Source organism: Harpia harpyja, chromosome 23 (assembly GCF_026419915.1).
Source record: "Harpia harpyja isolate bHarHar1 chromosome 23, bHarHar1 primary haplotype, whole genome shotgun sequence".
NCBI classification, from domain to species: domain Eukaryota; kingdom Metazoa; phylum Chordata; class Aves; order Accipitriformes; family Accipitridae; genus Harpia; species Harpia harpyja.
Genome location: NC_068962.1, coordinates 57,134 through 78,009, shown reverse-complemented (window position 1 = coordinate 78,009; position 20,876 = coordinate 57,134). Strand labels below are relative to the sequence as shown.

General features: G+C 50.2%; 1 long non-coding RNA gene across 1 annotated transcript; it reads right to left on the bottom strand.

Annotated features, from left to right (window-relative positions):
• Positions 1-11,963: 11,963 nt before the first annotated feature.
• LOC128135585 (uncharacterized) lies at positions 11,964-16,843 on the bottom strand. The gene is made up of 3 exons (XR_008233146.1): positions 16,657-16,843; positions 16,317-16,361; positions 11,964-12,760 (listed from the first exon to the last, which is right to left on the bottom strand). It is a non-coding gene; the product is annotated as an uncharacterized LOC128135585 (long non-coding RNA).
• Between the last annotated feature and the right edge of the window lie 4,033 nt (positions 16,844-20,876).

Below are 20,876 nucleotides of genomic sequence, written 5' to 3'. Positions count from 1 at the left end.
CATATTCCTATCTGTCCTGTTGACCGTCCCAGTTTTTTATCTCCGTCCTGCTGCTGTCCTGATTTTTCTTTCTCTGCCATGTTCCCCGTCCCTCTTTCTGTCTCTTTTCCTCTGTCCCTGCTGCTTATTTCTCCATCTCTGTCCAGATCCCTGTCCCTTCCCCCCCCGCCTTGCTGTCCCTCCGCCTTGCTTTCTTTTGCTACCTTTTCTGTCTTTCTCTGTCCCATTCCCTCTCCCGTCCTTTCTAACTGTGTCCCCCTGTCCAGCTAGCTGTCTCTTCTTTCTTTTTTCTGTTCCTCAGTATTTTTTTCTTTTTCTGTATCTCTCTCCCACTGCCCAGCACAGTTGTTTTTTTCCGCTTCAATGCTGGCCTGCTCTTTGTCCCTTTTTTCTCTCTCTGTCCTTCTGTCATGCTCCCTGTGTCTGTTTAATTCCTTCATCTCTGTCCTGCAGCCCGTCGCTGGTTTTTTTTTTCTCTTCCATCCCTTTGTCCTGTCTCTCTTTGCCTTGGTTCTGCCCCATCCTTGTCTCTCTTTGCCTTGGTTCTGCCTCCTGTCCTTTTTTCCGTTCTTGCTCCATCTCTCTGTCCTGCTCCCAGTCCCTCTCTCTCTCTGTTTCTCTGTCCTTCTCCTTGCCTTTCCCCATGTTCTCTGTCTTGTTTCCTCTTTGGTTTTATTGTTTTCTGGGTGGGTGGGCGGGCCTGGCTACCTGCGGGGGTGCTTCGGCTGAGGGGTTTGGGGTGTGGGCCTCACCGTGCTGGTGTTGCTGGGGAAATAAAGCCTGAAACGGCAATAATGAAGCGATGCCCTGCCTGTGCTGGGGCTGCCCCGCAGAGGCATGGGGCCAGGCCCTCCGCAGTTCCAGAGCACTCCCCAAAACTGCTTGTGGGGCCCTGGGGGTGCAGGGCTGTGGGGTGGCTACACTCAGCATCTCCCACGGGCACTGCAGGGTCAAAAATGGAGAACAAGTTTTCTGTTCTGGGGCTTGAAAACAGGCTCACGCGGCTGATTTTGGAGCTCGGAAACAGACCGAGCTGCGCAGCTTTGGGCCCAGAAACAGAGGTCCGGCCCTGCGTTTTTGGGCCTTGAGAACAGGCTCAGCAGCCGGGTTTTTTGGCTCCTAAATGGGCACTGAGTCAGCTGGTTTGGGGGCCAAAAGCAGAAGCCGGCTTGGCTGGTTTTGCAGGCGGGCGGGAGGGTGTTGGGGGCTGCGGGGGAAAGCAGGGGGTGGGCAGGGTGCGTGGACCCTCCCCGGCGATGGGGGTCTGGTTGTGTCACACCCTGAAGTTCGGGAGGCCGGCACGCAGCAGGCCGAACTCAACATCTGCGATGGTCTGTGGGGGGAAAGGCGCTTTTCAGACCCCACGTGCCCTCTTTGAGGCCAGCGCTTCTTTCTACGCTGCTCAGAATAGTTGTTAATAATTAATCGCACAAACTAATGAATATTTATACAGCGTATAACTCTGATGTTTAATCCTAATGCTCAAGTTTTGACAGCAATTGATTTACAACCTTATCGAAAGCCCAGACTGCTGCACATAGCCGGAGCTTGTAAGGAGAAGCAGCTGAAATCAACCAGAGCTTCAGTGCGGAGCTGGGGCTTCAACGAGCCAGAACTGTAGCAAGCGGGAGCTGGAACGAGGCGGGGTGTTCGCTGCCTGGAGCGTGCCTTAGCCAGAGGCAAAATTACCTGCAGCTGTAATGAGCAGGAGCCGCAATTAGCTGGAGCGTCTTTTCGCTGGAGCGTCCGTCGGCCGGACCGCGCTCCCAGCACGGCCGAAGAGCAGCCGGATGCGGGCAGGGCTGTCTGCAGCGAGCAGCTCCGAGCAGCAGGGAGGTGAGTTGTCCTTCTGCCAGCGGGGAGCCCGGCCTCTTCCCTCGGGAATGCAAGCCGCGGCACGCTCCTCTCTCTGCGTGGAGGTTCTCTCCCGGTCCGTTCCCGTGGGCAGAAGCGAGGTGGGGGTCCCCCGGCTCTCGCGAGGGGGCGCGGGCGAGGTGTCGTCATACCCTCGGTATCGGGCAAAGGGGAGAGAAACCGGCTGGTGGGGGCTCCTGGGGTGCAGACCCCTTCTGGCAGAATCCTCCCCTGTCTTTTCACCGTTGGCTGGGTGTGACAAACAGGTTCAGTTTTTTTGTCTCCTCTTTTCCCAGTGTCACCTTCCGCGTCACATGAAGAAAATCCTGCATGGTTAATTCTGCTTATTGGGCTGGGGGAGCGGGGAGAAACATTTGTGAGTTCAAGGGCACTACAGATACTCCACATCAAACGCACAGAAAAGGCAAATTTGCTGCTAGTGCAGAAAAGCTGATGAAAAAATGCCGTTAACAGATCGTGCCCTGTTCCTGAACTGGTCCCTTGATGTGTTTTTGTTTCAGGTGAAAGAACGAACTTTCATCTACGATAAATTCAGAGCTGCCTGTTAGCTTCTTTAGGGTCAAGTGTTTCCCTTCTCTCTGTTCATACTGATTTTATGGGCAAGTTGGAAATAGCCTTTTATTTTTTTATGTGTAACTAAATTTTTAGAAATATGTGGTGTCCCTATAGTTCATTTTTGAGCACCTAGATGCCAGTAGAAATATAACGAGTGAAACATGATGGAAACTGGTACTTAAAGTTGATTTTTATTTGATTATTTTTTTTTTTACATTAGAGTGTTGATGGCATGTTGTCCCGTGGCACAATCCCCATTCTGTTCAGTGAAGTCTTCAGCCTAGGACTTCTAAGTAAAAAAGTTTGTCCTTTCAAAAAAGGACTAGTCATTCATTGGACTGAGGCATAGACTTGGAGACTCACTCAAGTACATGATTGGAATTAAAGCCAACTTTCAGTTAATGTTGCTGCTGTTGGTCTTCGCTTTCATTGATTTCTCCACCACTCCCTCATGGATGGGAGGTCTGAATTTTTTCGGTCTCTAACACATTTTTTTTTTCCCCAAAAAGGAGAGGCAATGTCTAAAAGTTAAGTAGTTTCCTCACAAATGCGTGAGTAAATAGAATCTGAGTTATGATGATTAAAACCATAAAAACGACACCAGTCCTGCAGATCTGGACTATTTCTGAACAGGCATTCATCACGCGCAAAAGTTGTCAGGGTATAGATCCCCTGCACTTCATGCTCTGACAAGGCAAAATGCTGAGGCAGGGATGAGCTCTGAAAGGAAAAAAAAAAAAGGATACAGGGTCACGGTTTTGTTTTGTTGTTGTTTGTTTTTAAAGAGTGCATTATTGACTGGTGCCAGCCTGCAGAGCTCTTCTGCTGCCTGACCTCTCCTTCTCTTTCATGGCTGTAATTGTCATTTGCATAATTGTAGAAGAGCAATTAAGTTACTTGCCTCTGTGAATGTGCTGGTAATACCAGGAAGGCAAATGCTTGAACCAGTAGTGAATAACTTGGCTACAAGTAGAATTTCTGAAGGAAGAACAGCAGCAGCAACAGGAAGCAAATAGCAAGTGACCAAAAATTTGCGTGTGTCAAACGCATCAAAGCTTTATTGCCAAATGTTGTTTGGCAATATGTTCCAAATGGCTTTTTTTGGGAAACGTAATTTTCAGGAAGTTCAGGGTTGTGTGGGGCAAAACATGTCCCTCTGTGTATGTGTCCTGCTACGTAAATAGCATGGGTCAATGGCAAGTCCAGTGGCAGGGCTGTTGTTCCCTACTCTCGACGTTGCCGTGGTAGTGTTGTGGTATTTAGACCTTAGCGGGCGGGCTGAGGAATGGAAGGAGAATGCCCGTTTTCTGTAAGGGCTCAGAATGCCGACCCTTTTCTCTGCCTGCCGCTCCCCTGTGCATGAGATGAAGCTGTTTTATTTTTCTCCCTTGTTCCTGTCTAAATACTTCTGAAGCTGTTGCTGCTGTGGGTTTGCAATTTGTGTTACTGCATTTTTGTAGCGTTCTAGTTATGGGTCGTTTCTCCTGTGGCGAAGCGTCAAGATACAGTTTTCAGTTTAAAGTGTCAGAAACTACATTCACTGAAAACGGTAACTCGCCACATAGGTGAAACTGATCTGGCACATGCAGCTGTGCTCGCAGGGATGCTCGGTGGCTCCTCATCAAAACGGCAAGGGGCGTGTGTGTGGACATCCGTAGGGTTGCGCTCTGGGTCCGAGAGCGTTAACGTATTTTTGCTGCTGGAAGATGGAATGGAGCGTGTGCCTGTTAAATCTCAGGGCAGTCAAAAGCTAGGAGGGACCCTGAGCGGGTTTGGTGGCACAACTGCGGTTTTAAAAGATCTTGACCTTTTGGAGCAACAGCCTGCAAAAAATCATTCCTTTTTTGCAACGAGGCAGTTCACAAGGACAGATGTGTTGCTGTGCTGTTAACAAAAATACTCAACTTGTGACATAGAGGTTGAGGAAGTCTTGGCTATACTTAGGCTGGAGAAAATGTATGTAGATACCTATGTCTGTCTTCTGCATGTATCTAAGAAAGTGAGTTCTAGTGAAACTAAACCTGCTAATGAGTCAATAAGAAAAAAAAAGGCATGGTTGTTTAAAAAATGCAAAAGCTCTAGTGGTCTGTGTCAACAACTGTACTGAACATGATGCAAAATACTTTTTCCTTCACTCAGTTGTACTGTCTTCACAAACCTTCACAAAAAAAAAGGCAGCTTTGGATTCCTACCCAGCTTTATGCTAAAGGGTTTTTTCTTCTCTCAGCTGGATGTCAGCTGGCACCGTTTTGCTGTGGTTGCCCTTTCTTCTGCCATGACGGTATGAGACAGATGGAAAGAATCCATAGTGGTCTGCAAGTACAAGGTACATCTATGATGTGTGTCTGCATTTTTCCAAAGGTACTTGCAGTATGGACTTTAACATTAAGAGTGTGCCAACTCTCCTTCTACATTTTTTTTATATGAAATATTTTAACACAAATACTAAAAAGTTCTGTTCCGGAAGGATGTTACACCTATGCAAAGTTTACTTCCCTCCGTTTATTTTCTCTTCCTGAAAGCATAATCTTCTGTTTCTGTGCGTTTGCTAGTAAATGATACTGTGAAAATAATCTTGTAGTAAAAGAAGGAAGAAACTGTTTGTAAGAGTTCAGCTGTTCAGAAGAAACAGACTTTGTTTTCATGATAAAAGCTTTATGCTTTTGCAGTCAATGAGTTTTTAAAAATATCTTATAGTACTCAAAAAGCTTAGTGAGATAATTAGCATCTGTACTAAAAGCAATCGAAGTCAAAGAAGAGATGTGGACAAAACAGGACAAATTGGTGTCGCATCCGTGTGTTTTCCAGGCTTTCCCAGGAAGCATTAGCAGCCTTGTAACTAGTGACAGTGAGTCCTCAGGTGTTTTTGATGAGTTACTGCTTCAATAATGTATTTTTTCCTTTAACCTACAGTGTGTAATTTTGACTTCAGTTGGAAAGAGATTTTTCCAAAACGGAAGTCTTTCTCACTCAAAGAAGTTTTGTTTTATGAACTTCCCATCAGAGTGGATCTTCAGAGGTGATCGCCTTGACAGTAGAAGTTATCAGTAACAAGACTTTTCACTCTCTTTAAAAAAAGAAAAAAAAAAAAGTCAATTTCCTTCCAAAGACCCAAGCACAGCCCATCTTCCTAAAGTCGGTGGCATCGCTGGTCTTTGGTTTCTCAGCTGTAACAGTTGAGATAACGTGAAAATGTGTTGCTCTGCGTGCTTCAGTACGGCCAAAAGCATTAGGAAATCCGCCGGTCCTTTCTGGTAGTCTGAGGTATTGCAGCACCGGGGATTTTACAAATTGACTTGCGTTGTTTAAACTGTAACTGCCAAATAGCTGTAGTATATAATTTATTAGGTGTGTGTAAGCAGTTAGGTATTTTTCTAAACGTTTAGAAAGAAAGGCAACTGAATGTTATGGGGTTTTTTTCCTGATGTTTTGACAGAGTGCTCTGAAGTACTTTCTTTCTGTCTCACTTTCAATGGTGCGTTTCCCTGACAGTTCAGTAGCATCTCTCTTGGGCAGCGCAGCTGGCCAGGTGTCCCTCCTCATTATGTAACACACACAAAAACCCTAGTCAAATTATAACTGTGTACTTTGGAGATAGATAATTTAATGGTATGAATTCAGAGCTGTGCAAGTTAAGGTAATGCAAAAGGAAAATCAAATACTTTTATAGTATAAGTATTTTTATTGGATATATATAAACGTGGGCACACCTTTTTAGTATAAAGTGAATTATTGAGATTTATTCTTTATTTTTCATTTTGCTTTTTGAAGTTTTCCACTTCACTTTCAGCTTTATTCACCAAACAAGCAAGATAAGCAGCAGCAGCACAAGGGCTGTAGCTGTTGTGGTGGATCCGTAAGCGTAGATTCTGATTGTGTACAACCTCGTCCCACAGCCTCCCAGGGTTATGTCCCTGCAGCAGTGCTGTAAGGAAGGGAGGAGACGTTTTCCAACACCGGCAAGAGTGTTTACTTGTATGCTAAGAAGGTGTTCAAAATCGTATCAATTAGCCTAAATGCTGATTTTAAGTGTTCAAATCAGTCTTAACTTTTAAAGGAGGTGGTGTATTTCGAGCTGACCTGTTTACCTGGAATCCTCCTATAGCTCAGCGACTCTTCTTGTGCACCCCCAGCCTCCGCTGGCAGGGCGGTATGAGAAGCTGGAAGGTCCTTGACTTAGTATAAACACTGCTTAGCAACAACTAAAGCGTCGGTGTGTTGTCAACATTGTTCTCATCCTAAATCCAAAATGGCCCTGTACTAGCTACTCAGAAGAAAATTAACTTTATTCCAGCCGAAACCAGGACAACCCCAAGCCCCCTGATTCTGGGTCTGCAACGGAAAACACCGAACGAATTTGGGACTCCTGGGAAAGCCAAATCCGCCTGGATTTGTGCAGCTGGAAAGCAAAAAAACCCACCCCATTTTCACGCACAAAACCACAACCAAAAGATCTCCCCTTTTTATGTTGTGGAAAAGCACTGAAACACCCCCCAAACTGAGTATTTTGAAAAAGCAGAAAACTCCCCAGTTTGGGGAAGATTGGGGGTGAAGCACAGGCAGTTTGAGGGGCATTGCTGGGGGTCCTCCCGGTGTGGATTCTCTGTTGCGGGTTATCCCAGGTGAGTTACCTGCTGTGGATCATCCCGGGTGGACTCCCTGGGGCAGGTCATCCCCACCCGTGTCCCCCCGTGCACCTTTGTACCCTCCCCTACCCTCCCCCCGTGTGTGTTTCTCCCCCATATGGCCCCCTGTTGCTCCGGCCCGCCCCCTTCACCCACGCGAGTTTTTAACCCACGCGAGTTGTTTCCCCCCGCGTCCCCTGCTCTCCTATCTCCTGCCCCCCCGCTCCCCCCCCTTCCCTCCTCTGTATTCCACACACCCGCCCCCCCCCCATCATCCGTCAGGCTTCAGACCCCTGGCATGCTGCCTGCACCCCATTCTCTGTCATTTTTTTTCTTCTTTTCCTTACAAGTTGTTGTTGTTGTTGTTTCTTTTTAATGATTCAACTGTTTTTGTTTCAAGCCACGAGTTTTCCCACTTCCGCCCTTCCGATTGTCTCCCCGTCCCACTGGGGGCGGGGGAGCGAGCGAGCGGTCGCGTGGGGCTTCGTTGCCGGCTGGCGTTAAACCACGACACGAGGTGAGTTGGAAGCCCTGCCTGGCTAATGCTGGAGGCTCTCTGTGTTCCTCCTGCCGTCTTGACGGGCCGTCCTTGTTCTTCATTGCCGCTTTATAGCGAGCGCCTCTTGCTCCGTAAGCAGCAGTACTCGGGCCGCGCAGGTACTGCGCGTTGCGGGCAGCAAAGGGCAATTGTGACGCTTGCTGGCGGGAGCGGCAAGGAGTGCGGAGCCACGCTCCTGTAGGGAGCAAAGATGGAACCTCCAGGGCTCTACGGTCATCTGCTGAGGACATCTAATATCCCGACGCGCCTCTTTTGCTTTCCCTGCTTCCCGTCTAATTACTTTGCACGCCGGAGGGCAGGGCGGTAAGTAGCACCGTGCAGCGTCTCTTCGATAAGAGACGAGCCCCGCCCAAGAAGCCTTGCGTGCGTGCAGGATTAGGAGAGCAGAGTTGTGATAGCACAGAGGTGAGGAAAGGTGCGCCCACCCCAACAGAGCCCCAGGATCGCCAGGGTATCGCTCGCTTGCAGGTCGGCCGCTCGCATCTGGTCCGCTGGTCCGCGCCGTTTCCTGCTGAACAGAGCTGCCCCTCTGGCACGAAGCAGCTTTGGGTCTCTCGTGGCCTGCCTTCAGGCTGTCACCTGAACCAGGCGGTTTTTTTGTTTGTTTTTTTTTTTTTTAAATCTCTCGCCAGCATCTGTTGACTGGCTGCTGTCCCTCCCACAACCCTGATGCCACGTGCAGACGGATACAGCAGTCCCTGGGGCTTGGTCCAGGGCAACCCCCCCTGCCCCCTGGCGTTTGCAGGTTCCCTGTGCTGCTTCTCCTCTCTAGAGAATGGGGTGGGGGGGCAGGGACAGAAGCGACCGTCCGAATTGTCTGTTGTTTGCGCTTGACTGCTGTAAAGGCTCCAGCCCCTCGGGTGCTTTTTGGAACGGAGGCAGTGAAGAGGACTGCCCGGGCTGCGAGTGGGGAAAGGGCAGGGAAACGTAAGCCCTGTGCCCCCAGTAAGTACTTGCTGCCTGTGGCTGGTCTCTACTGGGCTGAGCTGTCAGTGGTGTCTCATCCAGCTGATGCTCAGAAGAGGATCGTTGCGGGGGTGCTGCTGCCCGGCGAGCGAAGGTGGGAACTGGCGTTCGGGAGGCGCGCATGCGCGGTGGCGCGTGTGGCTGTGCCCCCGCTGTTGCCTGGTACGGGAGAGGCTGTACGGCAGCTGGGGAGGCGCGCATGCGCGGTGCGCCTTTTACGGCGCTCGCCGCTGTTGCCTAGCAACCGTAGCGCGACGCGACGCCTCGGCAACCGCGCATGCGCGGTGGCGCGGTTTACGGCGCTCGTGCTGTTGCCTAGCAACCGAGATGCTGTGCGGCAGCCCGGGGGCGCGCATGCGCGGTGCGCCTTTTACGGCGCTCGCCGCTGTTGCCTAGCAACCGTAGCGCGACTCCGCGTGTCGGCAACCGCGCATGCGCCATGACGCGGTTTACGGCGCTCGTGCTGTTGCCTAGCAACCAGAAGGCGGTCCTGGCGTTCGGGAGCCGCGCATGCGCGTGGCGCGTGTTGCCGCCCTCCCGCTGTTGCCTGGCAACCAGAACGCGGCACAGGAGCTCGGGATCCGCGCATGCGCGCTGGCGGCGCGTTTCGCCGCCGCTCTCTTCCGCCACCTCGTGACCAATATTTGGTACTGCCGCTGGGGAGCCGCGCTGGTGCCTCGTGCCAAGCGCTCGCCTCTGCCACCCTGCGACCAATGTTCGGTACTGCAGCTCGGAGGCTGCGAGTGCGCGGGGCTGCCCCCGTCCCGCACGTGCCGTCCGACGGTACCGGCAATGCGGCGCCGGCGGGAGGTGCCGCCGCGCTCCTCGCTTCCTCCCGGTAAGGAAACGCCGCCGGAAAGGAAAGCTTGCATGGGCTGTCTCTGCCTGGCCTCCCTCTCCGCGCGGCGTGGCGCGGCGCGGCATGGCGTGGGAGCACAAAGGGACAGGCAGGGCACTTACTGGCTGTGGGCAGGAGCTGCTGCGGCTGAAGCTGGAGAGGCCAGAGAAAGGTAGAGAAGAAGAAATGGAAGGCCGGCCGGCCGCCCGGCCGGCAGCTGCCTCCCGCTGCAGGCAAGAGAGCGCCTGCCTCTCTGCGTGTGGAAGGATCCCTCTTCGTAGTCCACAGCAGGTCAGACCGCCAGGGTGCACCGCAGGGTCCGTATGCAGCACCGACGGTGCGGTACGGCCGCGTGGCGTGCGGGCGAGCGAGGCTCCGTGCCTAGGAAGCCTCGTCTTGCAAGACCTGTGAGACGCGTGTTCTCCTAGGAGGAGGACGGCCGTGCAGCCGGAGTTACGGAAGAGGAGGGGAGCGGGAGAGGAGCCGAAAGAAGCGTCTGAACTGGCAAAGTCTCCTGGCAGCGCCAAGAAACAGAGCTGTGGTGAGCCCCGGGCCCTCGGGGCCCTGTCTCTCTCTCCCCTCTTCTGCGTTCTGGTCCCTCCCTGCCCCTCCCCTGGCCCCCTCTCTTTCCCACACCGCTGCTTTTTTTTTTTTTTCCTTTCCTCCCTTGTACCTCTGATACTGAAAAGCCGGTCCAAGAAACTCTCTAAGGCTCGTTTTGGCGTTTTAGAAAGCAGGCATTCTTCATTGCAGCGCTGGATGCACGGGGGATATTTCCACCTAGCGTGCATACCACAGCTTTAGCACAAACGGGTCATATAGACTAACTAATTGCATATGAATCAGATTAGTATACGTATACATAAAAACGATGGCAACTGATTAACACAGCACTGCCTACATCCGATCACGCGCAATGAAGGATCCATTTGAGACGAAGGGCTGCTTTTGCGGCCACCGACCCTTTTGAAGTTCTTGCCGGCTGTCCTTGAAGTCTTTATTCTTGTCCTTGGTTCTTTGATCTTGAAGCTTAACGCAGTTTCAATCGCATGCGGTCAGTTTCAGCATTGTTCTCATCTAGTCATAAGAGCAAAGAACTGCAAAACTTAGGAGTACCTACCTCTGCTAGTTAATTGCTTGGCTATACTTTTGTCTATTGTTTCAATCATCGCGTTAGTGTAAGATTTCTAATAATTATTTACTAAATGTCACTTTTACAGTCACCTAGCAGCAAACCAGTTTCCACGGCTGGTACAAAATATTAAAACCATCCAAAACTATTTAGACGTGCCATACAGCATGTATGGAAATATGCTATCAGAGGCGTCCCAGGGGCAGGGGGAGCGTCGGGGGGGGCCCCGAGCCCCGGAGCGGACTCGCTGGCAGGACTCGTTAGGCGCGCGACTGACCGAACGGACGCCGGCCGGCCGGCCGGCCCCGTTGCCCTCCGGGCTGCGTTTGCGCTCCCTTTGCACGGGGCGAGGGGCCGTGAGGGAGCCTGGGGAGGAGGAGGTGAGGCGCTGGGGGGGGTCGGGCCGTGCCCCCCCTGTTCCTGCTGGGCTCCAGCTGTTGCAAATATTCTGGTAAAGAAATCAAAATTTAATCACATAGAAGAGTTAGGTTTGATTAAGAAGTAAAATTGTGAAGCGTAACGTATAGGATTGTTACGTTTGAAACGTAGCCATAGAAACTTTAGGAACTGCGTTACGTGTGACTATCGGAACCTTAATATTGTTAAGGTTGGAAATAGCTAACCCTAGAAACCTCACCAGGAAGTTACAGGTTTTTCTATGTTCCGTTTCAAGAAACGAAGGAAACCGTCGTGGACGCCAGTTTGCTGCTTGGAAACCCCCTTACCCTTCCCATCTTGATTTGAGTATCGAAGATTCCAGTCAGTAGAGCTAAGTGTAACTGACCAATGATTGTTTTTAAATAAGAATATTGATAAGGTTATATAATCAAAGGACCAATCCTTAGAAAGGTTACATTTAAGAACGAGCATAGTATGCCTTTTTATGGAAAGACCTTACGTAACAACGACCTGACAGAAAAAGTCTGTAAAAACTGACGGATTTTGATACTAAGTGGGACACGCCTTTGGAGGAGCGATCCCCCGTGTCCCCAGCGCTGCGATAAACGAAGTGCCCGCTTCTTAACTTCACGTTGGTGTTAAGGAGTTCTATTCCGGATTTCGGTAACGGTTTTGGCGACCCAGACGGGACCTTGCGAGTGAGACCGGACGAGATCGAGTGTCGATCAAACTCCGGCCGGCGCCTAGGTATTCTCGGGGAGAACCATCGCCCTCGACTCACAAAGCTCCTCGCGGCGTTCCCTGGAAAAAAGGTAAGGCGCTGCTTCTTTGGAATTTGTTTGGAAAGCCTGCCCGTGAGGCGCGGTGAAAGCTTCGCAGGGTTGGGGCTTGGAGGGTACCCGTTTGCAGTGGAAGCCTAGGCGTCTGCCCCTAAGTTGTAAGCGAAAGCTATTGCTGGGTTGGACTTTGTGTATTACTTGGGACAACTGTCATTTGCGTTTGTTTGGGATTTGGGATTTGAATGTATATAAGTATAATGGCATTAGCAAAATTGTTTAAGAATAAGAGTGCAGGAAATAGAACTGCTGATGAAAAGATACCAAAAACATCACCGTTGGGATGTTTATTGGCACACCGGGGTGAATTGCAGGAAAAATGGGAAACAAACAGAACTTTGAGTTATAATACTATATTGCAATTACTGTTGTTTTGTAGGAGAGAGAGTAAATGGAATGAAGTGCCATAGGTAGATTTGTTCTTTTTAAGTGAACGTAGCTGACGGGGACCGGAGGGGAGTCTCCCAGCAGAAGCTCTGGTTACAGCTAAACTGGGAGAACAGAAAATTGAATTTGAATTGACGCTAGAGTCACCTTTTCAGTTTTAAATACCTTAGAGGGAGAGTTAAGTTTTGAAGAAATTGGTGGTGGTGGTGCAACAAGTGAACGAGAAACTAGACCCTTCTTTAAATCTTTAACAATGAAATTAGGAAAGCAACGGGTCACTCGGCAGTTTTTGTATGTGCCAAATTCTCCTAAACTCCTGTTAAGGGGAGATCTCCTGGAGAACTTAGAGGCAGAAATTAAATTAAAAAATGGAGAGATTAAAATTTTAATTCCAGAAACTAAACGTATCGAAGCGGTGGCTTTGTTGTTACAGGATGGTTACCGAAAGCAGAAGATCATACCAGTCAAAGTATAATGCTGTAATTCCAATCGTCTGGACTGGGAAGTTCCCGGTAAATCCAAAAAGCAGAACCTGTGAGACTTGATTTAAAGCCAGGATCGAATCCGCTAAGAATTAAGCCATACCCCCTAAAACTGGAAAGCCGGAAAGGGTTAGTATTGATAATACAAAAATTTTTAAGATATAAATTGTTAACAGAATGTGAATCCAAATATAACACCCCGACCTTGCCTGTTAAAAGGCTAATGAAAAAGATTATAGATTAGTTCAACACCTCAGAGCAATAAATCAAATAGTACAAGATATTCATCCGGTAGTAGCAAATCCTTATACTGTGTTAACAACCCTAACAGAGAAACGAGAACGGTTCACAGTGTTAGACTGAAAAGATGCCTTGTTCTGTATTCCCTTGGATCCCAACAGTCAAGAGCTTTTTGCTTTTGAATGGGAAAATCCTGAGACTGGGAGAAAAAGACAATATACACGGACAGTCTTGTCTCAAGGCTTTAAGAACAGCCCTACCATTTTTGGAAATCCATTGGCACGAGAATTAGAGCTTTGGAAGAAAGAAAATAATGAAGGAATCTTGTTGCAATATGTGGATGATTTATTAATTGCAGCTGAGACAGAAGAACAATGCACCAAGTTAACTCTTAGCCTTTTGAAGTTTTTGGGAATCGGTGGCTATCGAGTGTCAAAAGAAAAAACCCAAATAACCCAGAAAGAAGAAACTTATTTGAGTTTTAAAATCCTAAAAGGACAATTAGGAACTGAGAGCAAAGAGGCAATTTGTCGTCTCCCCGAACCTAAGACTAACAAATTAATGAAGAGCATTTCCGGGAACGGTTGCGTGGTGTCACCTGTCGATTATCAGTTGTGGCTTGCAGGTCCGACCTTTATAGGAGCAGCTCAAAACCTCAAGCAATGGATTGGACTGATGCCGAGAAAGCTACTTTCAAAGAATTGAAACAGGCTGTAATAGGGGTGCCAGCCCTAGGCCTGCCAGATCTCACAAAGACATTTGAACTTTTTACTCGCGAAAGAAGAGGTATAGCTCTGGGCATCCTGGCCCAATATTTAGGGCCAAGTGGGCGAGCTGTGGCCTGCTTCTCGAAGCGATTAGATCACGTGAGTCTGGGATGCTCTGGTCATCTGAGAGCCGTCGCTGCAACTGCGCTACTGATCCAGGAAGCTTGTAAGTTCACCTGAGGACAAAGGATCGCTGTACGTTTCCCATACGATAACTGTTGCGCTAAAACAGAAAGGGGGGCATTGGTTATCCCCTAGCAGAATGCTGAAATACCGAGTGGTGTTGCTGGAACAAGATGATGTTTACTTAAGAACTACTACCACCGTTAACCCTGTTGCGTTTTCAACAACTGGTCAAGTTAAAGGAGAACTGGAACGTGACTGCTTGCAGACAATCGAAAGAGTTTACCCCAGCTGACTGGATCTCGGAGATGTGCCGCTAGAAGAAACAGACTGGGAACTCTATACCGACGGAAGCGGTTTCATCTGTGAAGGAAAACGTTTATCGAGATAGACAATAACAACCGAGGAGGTAATTGCGTTGCGAACTTTGCCTTCGATGATATCTGCCCAAAAGGCTGAATTGATAGCTCTTATTCGAGCTCTGGAACTAAGTCAGGGAAAGCGAGTCAACATTTGGACAGACTCAAAGTATGCTTTTGGAGTAGTACGTGCGCATGGAGCGATATGGAGAGAAAGAGGACTGTTATCTGCACAAGGAACCACCATTCAGCATGCAGAACAAATACCGAAATTGTTAGAAACCGTTCAAAAACCAACAGCAGTCACGATAACGCGCTGTAAAGCGCATCAGTTAGGTAAGACTGTTCCTAACGCAGGTAACCGACTGGCTGATAAAGCTGCTAAAGAGGCTGCAGAAAAAGGCATCCTAGCGCTAGTTCCAGAGAAAAGTATAAAATTGCCCAAAGAAACTCCAAATTATAATGAAAAAGATGGAAGAATTAATTGTTAGATTACAGGCTAACAAAATGAAACAGGACAGGCTGTAACACCGACAGGTCAAATAATAGTCCCGCCCACAATAATAAGAGAAACTGCCCGAGCTGAACATAACAAAGGCTATCGGGGAACAGAAAGTAAAATATGACAAAGATTGTTTAAACATTTATAAGCGGATGTGAAATTTATATATAAAATGATCCCTGAATCAGTAATAAGATTATCTTTGGAACTATTAAATAAGGAAATTTTTTAGGGGAATACTAGCAAATAGATTTTACAGAATTGCCTTGAAAAGAAGGATCTATCCTAGTTTTAGTTGATATCTTTACTGGGTGGCCCGAGGCTTTCCCTTGTCGCACCGACAAAGCAAGAGAAGTAGTTAGAGTCTTGCTCAAAGAGATAATGCCAAAATATGGGGTGCCTGTAAGAATGTCATCTGACAATGGCCCTCATTTTATAGCAAAGATGATGAGACAAGCTGAGCAAAGTATTATCTATAGATTGAGACTATCACACCCCATATAGACCACAAGCAAGTGGGGGGGGGGGGTAAGAAAGAATGAACTATACCCTTAAGCAACGGTTGAGTAAAATTTGTCAGGAAACCTCACTCACATGGGTTTTAAAGCCTTACCCATGGCTCTATTAAGAATCAGAGTACAGCCAGAAGAGAAAGAAAATTTAAGTCATTATGCAATGTTATATGAAAGACCGTATCAAGAGACCTATGTTCTGAGTATCTTGAGTGGCTTTGGAGATATGTTTTTAAAAGGTGTTATGATTTCTTTAAGAAATTCTTTTCAAGAACTTCGTCAGTATGTCTCCGCAGCTGGACCCTTAGAATTGGACGTTGCAGCGCATCCCTTCCGACCGGGAGACTGAATATATATAAAATCACTGAGAAGTGGAAAGGACCGTATCGAGTCATTTTAACAACACTTACAGCAGTAAAGGTCTGGGAGAAGAACCTTGGCTTCATTATTCAAGACTAAAGAAAGCACCAACAGGGAATTGGAAGTCTAAAGAAACTGGCCCTTTGAAACTGAAAACCTGTAAGTAAGTTTCACGTTATCTATTTGGGAAAACAATTGTGTAAAGTTTATAATATTGGGGTTGCTATTAGGAATATTGTCAAGGGCAGTAATCTTTTTGTGTGTTATAGGGTTTAAGTATTTTTTTTGAGGGGTTCTAAACATAAGATAAACAAAATGAAACAATTATTGTTTGAGCTATTAATCTTGATATTAACTGTTTCTGTAATTTTGATTAAAAAAAAAAAATTCTAGTTTTGGAATTGATTCGAAGTTTTGTAAAGACACAAAATTTAACCTCGATAACAGCCTGCCTTCCGATTCCAAAGTCAGATGAAAATCTAGTTCCGTGGAGAATACTGACACTGAATTTAACCAAAACTTGAGAAAAGACGTAGAACAATGAGAATCATTTTAGCAAATTAAATTGGATGGATTTAAAAGGCAATTATTTTTTTAAATTTGAAAGAAGGAATTATAGCATTTTGAATTATAACATTACCAAAGCATCCACCTCACGGACAAAAGAATAAATTTATCGCCCTTCGGGAGAAACTTGTACAAAGACCCCTTGGGGCTGTCAGTTGCCAAAACCGTAGAGACAAGTGCAGAAAGGAACTTGGGACCATATTTAAAATATAAAACGATGTTTAGAATTTACTGGAGTTCCAGGATCCTTGTTAGATCCACCCAGAGTCAGGACCATCTAGGGAAATTTAGATTGGTTTAGACATACAGAGAAAAATCGCACATCCTAAAGAGAAGGGTATGAAAGTTTAGACTTGCAACTCCTCTGACCCCAAAATCCAAAGACTTTCTCTAGTAGCTAAAACTCTAAGATGGGGCATGTATTTGTAGAAAGTAGAATAATATTTTAAATGATCCTGGGTCCCCTCTTAATAATGGAAAAAAATTAGCTTGGAAGTGACTGTATTAAAGGACAGGTGAAAAGTTTAGGGTTAACTGTGTGGGTGAATAGTGATGATAGATGCTCCACTCACCTCTTCCTGAAGGACAAAAGCAAATAATGGACTTTAGACTTAATAACTCTATCCTCTCTCTGGAAGAAATCTCCCTTGTGGCCTCGGCGGTGGACCTGGGTAAATCGAAAAGATGATACCTGGCAATTGCCAAGTCTTAGAACTAAAATAAGACGGGTATTAAAATCTGTATTTTTACCCCAGTGAACAGCTCGTCAAGAGTCATCTTACTTTGACATCTTTCATTCCATAAACGAAGCGCCTGCTTCTGAACTTCCCATGGGTGTTGTGGAGTTTTATTCGGGATTTCGGTACCGCAGCTGCGGGCCGGGGCTGGAGGAGCCCCAGGTGCGGGCAGTGAGGCTGATGGCGACGGCCCCTCCCTGGGAAGGGGGGGCTGCCGGGGGAGGGGCCGCGGCGGGGCCGGTGGGAGCCCAGGCAGGAGCGGAGCAGAGCAGAGCGGTGGCCGGGCTGCGGCTGCCCCTCGGGAGAAGGTGAGCGGGGCCGGGCGCCCCTCGGACCGCGACCGTCCCAGGCGGGGGTGGCCCGGGGGAGGTGGGGGCCGCCTGTGCCGAGGCCGGGGGGGGGGCCGGGGCCCTGGGGGCTCGCGGGGGGCCGGGAGCACGTGGGCCGGGGGGGGCCCGGGCCCCGTGGCGGGGCTTGCGCGATCGCCCGGCGGGTCCCGGGGAAAGCCCCGAGGAGGACGGCGGGGTCCGTGCCGGACGCGCGGAGCGGCAGCGGGGCGGGGCCGCGCCGTGCCGGAGCGGCGGCGGCGGGCGCTGCCCGGAGCCGGGCGGGGGGTGCCGCGCCGTGCCGGAGCGGCGGCGACGGGGACTGACCGGAGCCGGAGCCGGGCGGGGGGGTGCCGCGCCGTGCCGGAGCCGGCGGCGGGGACTGTCCGGAGCCGGCGGCGGGAGCGCGCCGGAGCGGCGCTGGGGGCTCGGCGGGGACTGCGGCTGCGCCGGCGTGGGGGTGGGCGGAAACGGAAGCGGCGTCCCCTCGGAGCATGCCGGGAGCTGTAGTTTCCGCGGACTCGGCGGCCGGGCAGCCGCGTGGCTCTCGGGCGCGGCGTAGTCCTCGCTGCTGCCGCCGCCGCGGCCCCCGGAGTGCGACCAGGTCAGACTCAGGAGCGTTGCCGGTTTCGCGTGGTTTTCCGCGGGCTTCCCGCTGCGCCCGCTCCCCGACCAGCCCTCCCGGGCGCATGCGCCGTCCTGCGCGTGGGGCAGCCCGGCGTTGGCGCGCCGGCTCCGGCCCCTCCGGCGCATGCGCGGTCCCCGGGAGCAGCGTGGCGGCGCGCGGGTCTCGGCGGCAGCGGGCGAGCGCCGGGACCGCGGGTGAGGCGAGCGATCCCCTCCGGCGGGGGCGGGGGCGAGGGCGAGGGGTGCCTCCTGCCCGCTGGCCGCCCGGGGCTGGCGGGACGGGAAGCTGCGAAGCGGCCGCCGCGGCAGGCTGCCGGTCCGCCGGAGGCGAGCCGGGCCAGGGCAGCGCCGGGGAGTTCCCCGAGAGAGAGCCGGTAGAAGGGAAGAGGGGACGGAGGCGGGCACCCCCCAGGCGCGGCCAGCGGGCACCCGCCCGAGTCGCCAGAGCTCCCCCGGCCCCGCTCGGCCCGTGCGGCTGCCCCCAGCTCCAGCCCCTCCCCTGAAGCCTGCGCTGTAGCCGCAGGCAGCCCCCGAGCCCTGTCGCGAGGGCAGCAAGCTGGCCCTGCGGTGGTCTGGAGTCTCCCTTAACGGGGGTGCCGTTAGCAGCGGCGCGGGGAATGAGCGGCGTCTGCGGAAGGAGGGGCTCCGGCCAGGGTCGAGCTGCGGTAATAATGGTCACTGCTGCCTCTTTCCTTCTCCCAGAGGCCACGCTGTGGGTGCGGTTGTCTGTTCGTCCCCTGGGGATGCCGTTGACTGCAGCAGCCTCAGGCTTGCGTGGGCTGTCTCTGCCTGGCCTCCCTCTCCTCGCGGCGCGGGAGCGCAGAGGGACAGGTGGAGCGCTTACTGGCTGTGGACAGGAGCTGCTGAAGCTGACGCTGAAGCTGGAGAGGCCACAGAATGGTAAAGCTGCTGAAGAATAAAATAAAGAGGATCCAGCCACCAGCTGCAGACAGGAGATAGCCTGCCTCTCCAGGTGAGGATGGATCCTTCCTAGTGTAGTCCTCAGCAGGTCCGATCACCAGTGTGCACGGCAGGGTCTGTATGCATAACCAAAACCACAGTACAGCCATGTAGTGTGTGTGCATGTGAGGCTGTGTTTCTAGGAAGCCTCATATTGTAAGAGCTGGAAGACACCAATCTATTCTCTTAGGTGGATGACAGTCAAGTGAGTGCAGCTACAGAGGAGGAAGGGAGAGGGAGAGAGAGACAGACATGTCTGAACTGTCAAATTCTCCCAGCAGCTCCAACAGCAGGAGGTACAGCGAGTCCTGGACCCCTGGGGCTGTGTCACCCCTCTTCTGCATCTCAGTCCCTCCCTGCCCCCACCTTCTCTTTCTCTCACTGCTTTAATTTTTTTGTGTTTTTTTTTTTTCTGTACCTCTCCCTTTCTTGTTCTCTAAGTCCCCCTCTTTCTCTGTTGTTCTGCCTCTCTGTTTTCTTTTTCTCTCTGCACTTCTGACCTGTCCCATCCCTCTTTTTTTTATTCTCTGTCTCTGCCTTGCAGCCCATCACTCCTTTGTCTTTCTCCATCTATCCGTCTGTCTTCTTATCCCAATCTTGTTAATTCCTCCCTGTCTGCCCTTTAGCCCTTCACAATTCCCACCGCTCTCACCTGTCTGATGCTGTGTCTCTATTTTTAAATTCCTTTCTCTGCCCTGTATTCTGGATACACTTTTACTTTCTTAGATTCTCTTGTTCCAGGTCCCTGTCCCTATGTTTTAACTTCTTCCCTCACTGTCCCATAGCCCATTTTTGTCTTTATTATTCTCTCTCTGTCTGGTTCCCTGTCCCTATTCTTTATTTCCCCTCTCTCTCCCCTTTAGATCATCAGTGTTTTTGATATTTCTCAGTCTCTCTCATCTACCTCACTGTCCCGTTTTTTAATTCTTCCGTTTGCCCTGTGGCTCATCACTAATATTTGTTTTTATCCATCTCTCTGTCTGGTACCCTCTCCTTTTTTATTAGTTCCTCCTCTCTGTCCTGTAGCCCATTGCTATTTCCCCACCCTGTCTCTCTCTGTCTCCCTTTCCTTACTTTTCAATCCCGCCTCTCTGCCCTGTAGCCGATCACTGTTGTAGTGAGTTTGTGTGGCAAGCTGGGGCAGGGGAGTGGATAGGGGCTGCAGGGGTGGGTTCTGTGAGAAGACACCAGGACTTGCCCCCATGTTGGGCACAGCCAGTTCCAGCTCCAAGATGGAGCTGCTACTGGTCAAAGCTGAGCCAACCAGCAACGCTGGTAGCACCTCTGTGATATTTAAGAAGGGCTAAAAAAAAGCTGTGCAGAAGCTGTCAGTCCTGCAGACACCAAGGTCAGTGAAGAAGAAAAAGGAGGTGGTGATCCAGGTCCTAAAGCAGAGATTCCCCTGCAGCCTGCAGTGAAGACCATGGTGACACAGGCTGTCCCCCTGCAGCCCACGGAGGTCCATGGCGGAGCAGATATGCACCCTGCAGCCGATGGAGGACCCCTCGCCAGAGCAGGCGGATTCACCCGAAGGAGGCTGTGACGCTGTGGAGAGGAGCCCACACTGGAGCAGGTTTTCTGGCAGGACCTGCGGCCCCATGGGAGTGACACCACACTGGAACAGAAGAAGAGCACAAAGAAGGAAGGAGCAGCAGAGACAACTTGTGATGAACTGACTGCAACCCCCCCCTCCTTCTCCCCCTGTGCTGCTCGGTAGGAGGAGGTAGAGAAGTCAGGAGTGAAGATGAGCCCAGGAAAAAAAGAGAGGGGTGGGGGGAAGGTGTTTTTCAGATTTGTTCGTATTGTACTCTGATTTTGACTGACAATAAATTAATTTCCCCAAGTCGAGTCTGTTTTGCCTGTGACAGTAATTGGTGAGCGATTGCTCTGTCCGTATCTTGACCCACAAGCTTTTTTGTTGTATTTTCTACCCTCCGGTCTTGTTGAGGAGGGGGAATGGTAGAGTGGCTTGGTGGACGCTCGTCAGCCAGCCAAGGTCAACCCACCACAGTTTCCTTCTCTCAGGCTCCCTGTCCCTATTTTTAAAATCTGGCCTATGTTTCTTGTATGTCGTCACTTTTGAAACTTTCTACTTCTCCATCCTTATTTAAATTCTTGCATGTTTCTTAAACCCAGTTGCTT